Source organism: Amphiura filiformis, chromosome 12 (assembly GCF_039555335.1).
Source record: "Amphiura filiformis chromosome 12, Afil_fr2py, whole genome shotgun sequence".
In the NCBI taxonomy this organism is placed as follows: Eukaryota; Metazoa; Echinodermata; class Ophiuroidea; order Amphilepidida; family Amphiuridae; genus Amphiura; species Amphiura filiformis.
Genome location: NC_092639.1, coordinates 11,344,244 through 11,356,447, shown reverse-complemented (window position 1 = coordinate 11,356,447; position 12,204 = coordinate 11,344,244).

Here is a 12,204-nt window from a genome sequence, read left to right as displayed (position 1 = left end):
TTTGTTAACATGCTAATTCTCCTTTGTTAGATACCGTACATTTGATTGTTCTGGATAAAGGATGACCGGAACCATGGCTACTCCGTGCCTTCATTGTTATGTATCACGGGTACCATGGCTACTAGGTACGTCCTTTGTTAATATGCCAATTCTCCTTTGTTAGATACCGTACATTTGATTGTTCTGGATAAAGGATATGACCGGAACCATGACTACTCCGTGCCTTCATTGTTAGATTCCGTAAAGGATTAGAGAGCGCAAGCCGCTTGTTATGCTAATTCTCTTCATTGTTTGTTACGGAACAGGTTACTCACCTTAGGTAAAGGTTTAAACTCAGTCGCTACGCTATCGCGACGATTGATTGACTTTTATTGAATAAAATCGCTGTTCCAAAGGCGACTGGGTGTAAACCTTTACCTAAGGTGTCTAACCTGTACGGTAAAACAATGAAGAGAATTAGCATAACACTGAGCGGGCTTGCGCAGCTGAGCAGTCTCTAATCTCTTACGCAAATTAACCATATCAGTGGTGGGGTGGGGGAGGTGGGGAATGTTGGGGGGGGGGGAGGCAGTGGCGGCGACAGCCATTTTTCGGGGGTACAAGGGTGGGGAGGGGGCAAAGTGAATTTCAGGGGGGTGGGTAGAATCAACCCATTTTGCGCAAAAATGGAGCAAAAAGTCTTTTTATCTCACTTTCTGGTTGTTTATTGTACCAAACGAAAACAAACGGGGTTATGTGAGTTGATTTATAATTTGCCTTCTTTAAACAAGATTTGCACATCAATTTATCTTTTTAAATAGAATTCAGCATGCTGCCAAATACTGATATATATAGGGCTTATTATACTGCCATTGGAAGTGGTCAGGCGCCCCTCTCTCTCTCTCCTCTCTCCATGCGAGTATTTGGGGGGGCTTTGAGGGCGCCAGCCCCCGGGGTCAAGGTAGGGGCGGCCAAAAGAAGGGCGGCGGAAGAAGAAGGGCGGCAAAAGGAAGAAGGGGCGGCAAAAAGAATTAGTAAAGAAAAAAGGGCGAAAAATTGGAAATAACATAAAAAACTTGGAAAAAATGGTACTATACATTTGTTTTTAATACTAATAGGGCGCTAACGCTAAAACCTTTTTTTTTTCTTTTTTTGCTCTTCACTTTTTCAAACCACCTTTTCGGGCTGTTGAGGAAGGGGCGCCAAAATTTAATTTTCTTCATCTCCCCGGGGTAGGGGCGGCCACGGTACGCTCTCTCTCTCATGATAATAAAAATTATTATTATCACTATTTGAACCAACTCGATATTATGAGTTCAGTTAACAAAATTTGAAAGGTATTTTAGTGAAAGTGGTGCCGCAATTGGGAACTTGATCCAATTTTCCCCTTCCCCTCTTCACCTGTCCCTCATCTCCCGGTCCCTTTCTCACCCCACCCTCCCTTTCTTCTCTCTCCATACACACACAACTCCATGAAATACACACACACACCCTCTTTCCCTCTAGGCGGGGGCGGGGCTAACCGCCTTTGATTGAAGTTACCAACTACAATGGCAGAGTCCGCTTCCCTCCTGTAACATTAATTCTTCCTCCTCTCACAGTCCATCCCCTTTCCTTATCTGCTCTCTCTCCCTTTCTTCTCTCTCCCACATATGGCCCCAATCCACCCACCCCGTCTCTCTCATTCCCTCTCACCTCCACTCGCTCCTCTCCCGGGAGTGAACTTACAAGTAGGCCTACGTCTCGTGTGGACACACTCGCAAGTTACTTTCGAAATTAAACGAATATGTAAACACACCCACTTCTCTGGGATTAGGTGAATGACCGCTAAGGTACCTCTTTTGTTAGTATGCTAATTCTCCTTTGTTAGTTACCGTACGTTTGATTGTTCTGGATAAAGGATATGACCGGAACCATGACTACTCGGTACCTCATTGTTATGTATCACGGGTACCATGGCTACTAGGTACCTCCTTTGTTAACATGCTAATTCTCCTTTGTTAGATACCGTACATTTGATTGTTCTGGATAAAGGATGACCGGAACCATGGCTACTCCGTGCCTTCATTGTTATGTATCACGGGTACCATGGCTACTAGGTACGTCCTTTGTTAATATGCTAATTCTCCTTTGTTAGATACCGTACATTTGATTGTTCTGGATAAAGGATATGACCGGAACCATGACTACTCCGTGCCTTCATTGTTAGTTTCCGTAAAGGATTAGAGAGCGCAAGCCGCTTGTTATGCTAATTCTCTTCATTGTTTGTTACGGAACAGGTTACTCACCTTAGGTAAAGGTTTAAACTCAGTCGCTACGCTATCGCGACGATTGATTGACTTTTATTGAATAAAATCGCTGTTCCAAAGGCGACTGGGTGTAAACCTTTACCCAAGGTGTGTAACCTGTACGGTAAAACAATGAAGAGAATTAGCATAACACTGAGCGGGCTTGCGCAGCTGAGCAGTATCTCTAATCTCTTACGCAAATTAACCATATCAGTGGTGGGGTGTGGGAGGTGGGTAATGTTGGGGGGGGGCAGTGGCGGCGACAGCCATTTTTCGGGGGTACAAGGGTGGGGGAGGGGCAAAGGGAATTTCAGGGGTGGGTAGAATCAACCCATTTTGCGCAAAAATGGAGCAAAAAGTCTTTTTTTATCTCACTTTCTGGTTGTTTATTGTACCAAACGAAAACAAACGGGGTTATGTGAGTTGATTTATAATTTGGCTTCTTTGTATAAACAAGATTTGCACATCAATTTTTCTTTTTAAATAGAATTCAGCATGCTGCCAAATACTGATAGGGCTTATTATACTGCCATTGGTAGTGGTCAGGCGCCCTCTCTCTCTCCTCTCTCCGTGCGAGTATTTTTTTGGGGGGGGGGGGGCTTTGGGGGGTCAAGGGAGGGGCGGCCAAAAAGAAGGGGCGGCGGAAGAAGGGGCGGCAAAAGGAAGAAGGGGCGGCAAAAAGAATTAGTAAATTTTTGCTCTTCACTTTTTCAAACCACCTTTTCGGGCTGTTGAGGAAGGGGCGCCAAAATTTAATTTTCTTCAGCTCCCCGGGGTAGGGGCGGCCACGGTACGCCACTGATCTCTCTCTCTCTCTCTCTCATGATAATAATAACTATTTGGGCCCCGCCCCCTAGTGCAAGGAAAAATGAGGAAAAAGGAGGGAGAAAGAGGAAAAAAGAGAGGAGAGAGAGAGGAGGGGGGAGGGAGAGGAGGGACAGAGAGATGGGGAATCCATACGATATGCAATACCATACGATTATTATCAATAAGCCTGGCAAAAAGTGTCTATTTGGGCCCCCCCAAGTGCAGGGAAATTTGGTGGATTTGGGCCCCCGCAACATACAGGCTTGCCCCCCCCCCCCTGGAAAAAATCACAGCTACGCCGCTGTGTCTCCCCGTCAGTCCACTAAAAGACCGTCAGTCAGAACCACCGTCAGTCAGAACCACCGTCAGTCAGAACCACCGTCAGTCAGAACCACCGTCAGTCAGAACCACCGTCAGTCAGAATTGTTTAGGGTTCGGGTTAGATTTTTTTTTAAATTCGGATTGACAGTGGTTCGGACTGACGGTGTTTCGGTTTGACGGGGTGTAGGCCTATCCAACAAATTAAACTTTGAGGAACCTATGAGAATGATGCGGACATGTGTGGAGATGAGATGAGAGGAGAGGAAAGGCGAAGAAAAGAGATCGAGGACAGCTGAGGAGGACAGGATAGGAGCGGGGCGATTATATTTTCGTACATCATAATTAGGCCTATATATTTGTAACGCATGTGGTAAAATCAGTTGATTTTTCAGACAATTTAATTTAATTTTTTCAGGCTGAGTTTGCTTTAAATATTTCGTGTTTGATTATGAAAAACGGAACAAATTTTCAAATATGTAGGCCCTATGATGTATGAAAAAAAATCGCGAGCGGAGCAGGGAAAGGCCCGGCCGGGAGACGACAGGAGGCAGAAAGTGGAAGGAAAGAAAGTTATCAGATTGGGTGTTCCCAATTTCATCACTATATATCACCAAAATACCCTATTTTATAAAAACTCGCCCCGAATCCAACATTTAAAAAATTATTATGGGCAATGAAGACGCTAGACCAATTCAAACATCGGTGTCTATCAAACCTTGAAACCTAACAGATATAGTGGACAGCACCCACCCAGCTCTTTAATTGATGTATGAGGCACAACTTTCACGGTAGGATTTATTGATTGATATCAGCCTGCATTCGTGGTGCGTCACGCACGTGGAGCTACTTTAAATTTTACGGCTGATTGACTTTTAACCGTAAGTCTATTCATCAAAATCTACGGTGCATATGCGTACGGGAGCCGCAACAACGCTATTGAAAGAACCAAAACACTAGGCCTATTGTATAAGGATTTTGCATTAGTATAAGGATTTTAGAAAGCATACAAAATAGCGTTATAATATTAATTTAAAAGGTCATGTGTACATTAAACAAGTTACTTACAGTGATGCAACAAGTATAGGTCCTAGAGAAAGCAGCGTGATACAACAAGAGGAGGGGGGTCACTAAATGTAGCCAATGGACCTAAATATATGTGGATAAGCTTAATTTTGAGCCGTTTTTGATTTAAGAACTGATGCCACATTTGTAATTTGAATTCGTTTTCATTAATTTCTTCACCAAATAACCTTTAGCAAGAGGGTCTTTAAGAATTTGCATCAACAGTTTGAAACAAACTTTCCAATTCTGTGATATAAACTTTTGGAATTGGGTACAGTATTTTGTGGCCCACCCTGTAGTCTTTAACATTAAGGATACGTAAAACGGGCACTTCGTGCTACTTAGAATTATGATTTTATAAATCACGTTTGAGTATAAACCGGGCAATCATTTTTTTAATTTGGGTAGCATAATTGAGATTAATTATACATAAATGTACATTAATATATTTCTGCATTCTTAGCGTTTTCATCATTCAAAATATGGTTTTAAATGATACAATTGATATGAGGTATTCTAAGACTTTGAAGAACTACCAAAATTTGCGGGTGTTACAAAATTAAGTAAAAAGAAATAACACCATAAAGAATAAAACTTAAGACTGGCATCGAAGATAAGCGCATAACGTCAAGAAGTTATAGGGAATATATTTGTACACAACTCGTCGCTAAGGGCATATAAGACATAGAGCAAAACAACAACAACAACAACAACAACAACAACCACAACAAAAACACAATTTTATAAATCTTCATACCTGTCGAAGTCAGACTTAAGATTATGCTTCGCGAACGCTACATTAGTTTCTCATTCTTAGTAAGAGACGTAATCGCCCTCATGTACTGTTTGCGGCTTACAGGTAAACGCAAGTACACATCCGGAAATGGACGACAGGTGTTGATGCAACAGCCTTTACTGAATTTTAACAGAATCACAACCAAAAGGCACCCTTTAAAATTAATAATGTCCCAGCTTACCTACAATAGTCACAGCGATAAACACAAAGAAGCACCAGATGATTCTGGTATTTGACATTGACAACACTTCCATCGTCATGACGTTAGTTATAACATGGCAGGTAGAAAAGTTGACAGATATACTGGTTTGTCACGGGTCAGTAATTGCGCAGCGAGATGTGACGAAAGTGTATTTAAAAGACCTATTATGTCGAATAACTTAAGGTCTCACCATGAGAATGTAAATGTTGTTTGTTATTGAGCCGTATGAATTGTATGTTCAAAGCAAAATGATTAATTTAATTCATTCCAGGTTGCTAGGCTAAGAGTTGCCATTGGAAAATCCAGAAAAAAATCAAAGATAAGAAAAGTAAAAAATATGTTAGCAAGAATGAAGTTTTATCAAGGATTGTAGGTCAAAAGCAACAACAATAAATAATAACAACGACAAACAAACAAATTGCAAAGAAAGCTGACAGTGAGAAATAATGGCGGGCGTTGAAATAAGACCAAACAGTCTCAGCAAGAAGGAATGACTGTCTACAAATAAGCACGTCTTCGTTCAACCGGATAACAAAGATATATGGCATTTGTTTCACTTGTTAATTTTCCATGTATTGGAAGATGGAGAGATAACGGAAGACGCAAGCGCGTCAAGTTATGAGCTCGCAATTGCTCCCCTTATAATGTCTTTCTTTAATCAAAAATAACTGTTTAAAACTACTGCATAATTAATCCGCAGATAGAATAAAATATTACCAGCTCTTAACACTCATTAAAACAATATTCGATTTCAAGTTAAATGTTAAATAAAAGGAGTACTGTTTAGTCGTCTCTAATTGACAACAGTGAGCAAAACTAAAAAACACAGAACAAAACAAATAACAAACATACAAACAAACAAATGGTAAAATAGAATTAGACAGCTTCGAAAATTAATGAGATGTGGTAATAAACCATCATGCAAAATTGCCCAGAATGTTCAAGGGCCATTTGGTGTTTATTTAGGGCGCTCAAACTTTTATCCTGAAGCCCGCAGGATTGCGTACCTTCATTTTCTGGAGCCTTATTGTGACGTATGCTTTGTTTAGATAATTTTACTAAGGCGGCGGAGGGGGGTATATAATATGCCAACCCTCCTATACTGTTCCATATAATGGATATCTATATGTCCTCTATCCAGAACAGTGCGACACATACATGCGCTTAAATACGTCGTATAGATGCGCGCGCGAAATAGCTGTCTCATCGTGTTGACGTCACTGCCACATCTGGGTGGAAAATGGTAAAGGAAATTGGGAAAGCCTTCAATGGCAACATAGACTTGCCATTTTGATTGGGAAAGTAAATGGAGTTGTCACCTCATGATGCTCAATGGATAATATATCTACCTATTAAAAACAAAAAACACTTCTATTCTGATCCGTTAACACTAATTGCATGTTTCGTTAGTGAGAATGCTCATGCAACTTTAGCTGAATAACATATTATATTTCAGTTCATTATTAACATGTCAGTGATTATGAACGAGTTTAAAGTCAAAGGTCATGAATTCTTTACATCGGTATTGTGTCAAATTATTTTGTTTGTTAAACACCATAACGATTTTATCAATAGAAAAGAAATAAGTCTTGATAACTGTCACGTCGCAGAATGAAAGTAATACCTAGGTCATGCATGAATTGGATTTGGTGACAGTAATAGTTTTGGACCAATTTGAGCAACAAAAAGGTTAAATTTAGACTGCCCTACATTTACTGAGCAACTTTTAATAATTATTATATGTAGAGTAAGAAAGATGAAACGTTTCACAATATTCTTGAATATAATTCACTTTGTTAAGCCAAAATGGTGGGAATGCGGTCTTTCAACGTAGCAAAACATAGATATGAATGTTCTTAATCAAATGAAATCAAGAAGACTTAAATAATTTGATTACCTTTTTTAATGTGAAAATTGTCAAAATTGACAGTTTTTTCTTACAAAATAACAAAATTGACAATTTTCTCACAAAATAACATCATACTGTATGTTATACAATTAGTAAGTTTTCACGGGTTCGCCGTCGGACAAGTTTAGAACTGCCAAGCTTTCGTCAGGAGAAGCTCTGACTTCTTCAGGACAAAGTACCTAAGAATGATATATATAGGCCGCCCCTTGTCTATGGCTCTAAAAAGAGATATTCATTGAACAATTGCCCCTTCTAATGTAAAGGGTTTGGTGGCTCTATAAAGACTGCCCCTTGTCAACAGAGAACAAATCAATCAGACAAATTCAAAAAAGTTTAAGAGGTATTTAAATGTGGTTTGCTGTTTTAAATGTGATTTGGCATTGTCTTTCAGGTACACTTTTATCGTGTTAATTGATCTTTTAGTTTAGTTGTTTTATCAAAAATTTGGCAAACTGTTTGCTTCTAGCAAAGGGATATTAAATTCACTTGTGTCCGAGCAAAAAGAAAATACAGTGAAAACAAAAGAATGAAACCAAACTGGTTTTAAAGCTTCAACATATAGTATCTTACATTTGGCAATAAATAAACTTCCTCAGGATGCGCAACACCATATTAAAAAATTATCGGAACTATACAAACTGTATTTAATACAATTAGTAAGTTTTAGCGGGTTCGCCGTCGGTCAAGTTTAGAACAGTCAAGCTTTCGTCAGGAGAAGCTCTGACTTCTTCAGGACAAAGTACCTAAGAATGACATATGTATTAGGCCGCCCCTTGCCTATATGACTCTGGAAAGAGATATTCACTGAACAATTGTTCCTTGTCGACAGAGAACGAGCAGATTGTGCCTATCTTCTAATGTAAAGGGTGTGGTGGCTCTGAAAAGAGCCGCTCACTAAAAAATGCCCCTTGTCAACAGAGAACAAATCAATCAGACAAATTGTTACATAGAATTAAGCATGGCCAGATATCAGCGTTAATTACACGGTTAGGTTAAAACGCCATTGAAAACTGCAAAAAACAATGTCGCTTTCTTAAAAAATACCAAAAATACATGATGCAGTCATGTCTACAGTAGAATTCATCTCGACCTTTGCAGGACTTAAACCCCATTAAAAGCTATTAAACCAAGATAACACTCATTGAAGCAGCTCAACTGATTAAATCAGATCTTCTCTGGTTGTGTACAAGTGTCTGTTTTCAATGTGCGACATCGCAATAAAGCTGGTATTATAGCTTCAGTTGGGTAACCGATTATAAAGGAAACGAAAGGAAACAATGGTATGTGTACTTTTGTTCACGAAATGAGACAAAGACCTGCTTTTTGTTAACCAGCATTCTTCAAAATGAGCAACATAATGATTGTTGACTTAACACGGTTTGGAAATAATTTCTTCATATTTTTTTTTTTTTCTGTCGCTTACATATCCTTCCTAAAACACAAAAGTGCGACCCTCTCCAAACATCTAAATTAGCTAAAATGTAGGACATGTTACAAAACTTTATTTTCTAGAACCTATTTAGAATAATTTAAATGTAGCTTTTACCGTTTTTTTGTGGCATCCTTCAGAAGTGAGCGGTCCGATACCAATATTTTCGGTCAAATCTCCATTCAATTAACACGAGGAGTTGGCTAGCTATGCCTTGCCCTCACTCATATTTTACAAAAGTGCGACCATTTCTGAACATCTAACCTAGCTGTAATTTTAGGTCATGTTAGAGAAATATATTTGCTAGAAGTTTTGGAGAATAAATAAAATATTGGCTGGTTATTTTTCACACAGTGATGTTAACTAGGCAAGTGTCCATTCTCCCAACATACATCATTTGTAGAGGTCACGCGTCAATTGTGAGAGCACTGTGTATTGTGTATAGGAAAACGGACAGTAACTGCAGTATGATCAATTGAAAAATGCCCCAAATATAAAACAAACATGAGCCTTCCAAAATAAATATACATTCGCACTCGGCGGCCTAATCGCCTGGAGTTGTGACTGGGGTAGGTCGTGACTTCCCCTCTCCATGTGCCAGTGCTTCTTAGCTTGGTCCTTGCACAACCGTTAAGGTAGCACACCGCTAAATCAACGCACCATTTGTGCAACCCTACTGAGTTCCGGTAAAATACAGACATTTTTTGAGGTATTATGGGCTGCTCTTTGGACTAATAATCAGAAAGAGTAGCGAATTGTAGCTTAAATGAAAGTGTAAAGCCTGTGCATGAATTTGAATCACCAAAGAAGTCGCATTTTTATAATTATCGAGAAAATAGGTCCGCGTATTAAAAAATGAGCAGAAACAGTTTTGCATGTCAAAAACAGTGAGGGCGCTGTTTAGTGGCTCCTACCGGGAAAACGACACGGAAGACAACACATACATTGAAACATATGTTAAACTTTCATCGATTTGCAATCGACAGGTTATCATTAAATTTCTCAAAAAGCTCCGAAAAGGCCTCAAAACGAGCAAAGAAAACTGGTGTTTCTACGCGTATTTCAATGGGGCGATTACTTAGTGATGTGCGCCCTTAAGACCTGAAAATCACACCCCTACCTAATGATTGTATTCCCGTTTTTGGTCTAACACTATAATGTTATGTCTCTTTTAAAAGTAACCGTTTAAAGATAAATAGATTAATCATGTTTTATAAGTTATGTACCTCAGCAAACACTAGATTTACATTTAGGTAACTGGCAACCTACCAAATTCTTAACTTAGGTCTATTTATATCTCCATTATCTGTATTTTACGTCTGATTCGGTGTGACTTAACTGTGAAGCGTTTAAAGTAAACTCATATGTTTCCCTGGTACATATCTTTGTTTGCACCTCATGCCGAAATGAAAGCATCGTGTTCAGCTTATCTCATCAGAAATGTCCTTTTCTGGGTCATCGTGAAGTTATCCGAAATTCAAGGTAGATATGTTACATTAATATATACATCTTCAAGCTTCTATAGGTTGATACGCTACATTATTATTCATTGTATATTGCAGGTATATGTTGCTGAAATCTGTTCGGCCAAAACCTTAAGCCTCTGAAGGCACGATCACAATAAGAATATAGTATTTTAAAAATCATGCATTGACCTTTCAGAGTAAAATATCTTTATCTTGGTTTAGCTTGGTTTATTTATTTACTAGTATATTGTTGGAAATGCTGACACCATAAGAACGTAAAATTCAAACAAAAACGGCAACAGCATCAGCAAAAAGCAAAGTATTGCTATTAAAATAGCAACAGTTTTATATATCTATTTTTTTTATCTATGATAAACAATGTTTTTGCAAATGTAACTGTATCTTAGTAATGAACAAGATAGCATAAACATTCTGTAATATCATGCAAACTGGCGATATAGCACATTATTGCCTATTAATTTCAGAGGCCATGCTCATTGAACCTCAAAAATATTTGACAATTTATTTAACGATTGACAAGCAAACAACTAAACAACTCCGTGTTGCAGTCAATACAGACTGCTTGTGACAGAAGTTTGTTATTAATAATACAAGAACAAGGAACTGATTCCCATTTTATATATGATGCAATTAATATCAAACTCAAAATTTTTTACAACAAGTACTGTTACCTCTATGCTATCGACAATAAACTACCATGACCACTATAAATTTGTTCCTATTTAGGTTGGGAATTGGCAATTACCTGAAAACATTGATATAATGGTATAAACTCAGTACAGTGGATTTTCTACATCACGCAACCACACCGCTAATAACATGAGTAACACAACGAATGTTTGGACTTCAGTACAGACTTTTTCACGTAATTCTATAATTATTATGGTATTGAATCATGATATTGTAATGCACAGTCATTTGGAACACATTGTTACAAAATATTATGTGATCTCTGTTAAAACAAACCTAACACGTGACGTTCATGCGTGATGTTAGCACACTATACCTAGACAAATTATTGGTGTCGGTATACATAATTTTGTTGGAAAAGCTCTACTACACAAAGAGAATGGGGTGAAGGGGGTAGCATTACGTCCAGCCAAAATGATGAAGGTCAAAAGTGGTATTTTGTCTCTCTGTCCCATTAAGGTAAAGGTAAAGGAGACGATCCTGTATAAACAGTGATCGAAGTGCCCATCTCTATTTCACTGGCGATTGGGGCAGACTCCTCCATGTAATGTTGCTATAGGGCTATATTTCAGTCACTTTAAGGCAGCTGTGTACTCTAGACATTGTTTCTTTCGCAAAATTGAGTTTTTTTGATATGTTTGTACTTTGTTTTTTATAAATGCAAGGAATGAAAATCCAAATTTGTAAACTCCAACTGCAATATTTTAAGGATTTTATTTCACTAATTCCACTCGTGTTTGAAATTGAAAAGGAAAGAAAATCTTTGTTGTACCAGCAGGGTACACGCGCGCAACAACGCATCGCGTTGCGTATCGTGCAATTTGTTAACGCACAAATACGCTACGCATACGCGACGCTTATCTGCATGCGCGGCGCATCTTATGGAAACACCACGGAAGCACTCCTAGTGGTCAAATGGCTCCGTTTTAGCTGATAAAATGTGGGTCTTTTCAAGTTCTTTCCCACGATTTAAATATCAAGTTATGAATGGATTTCGCTCAAACTTCTCAAGGGGTCGTGGATTTACCCAATGTTTATGTAATGTAAGGTAGAAAAATAACTGCCGCATTCTCCTGCGAGATTCGATGAAAGTGCAAAATGTGACCACTTTAAACTTCAACGGCCATTATTTCAATGTTCATTTTCTCGGTAAAATGACGATTTAGGTACACGATAACTCAATAAATACAGCATCTATAGATAAGCAAATATGATCATCGTAAAAAGCATGATC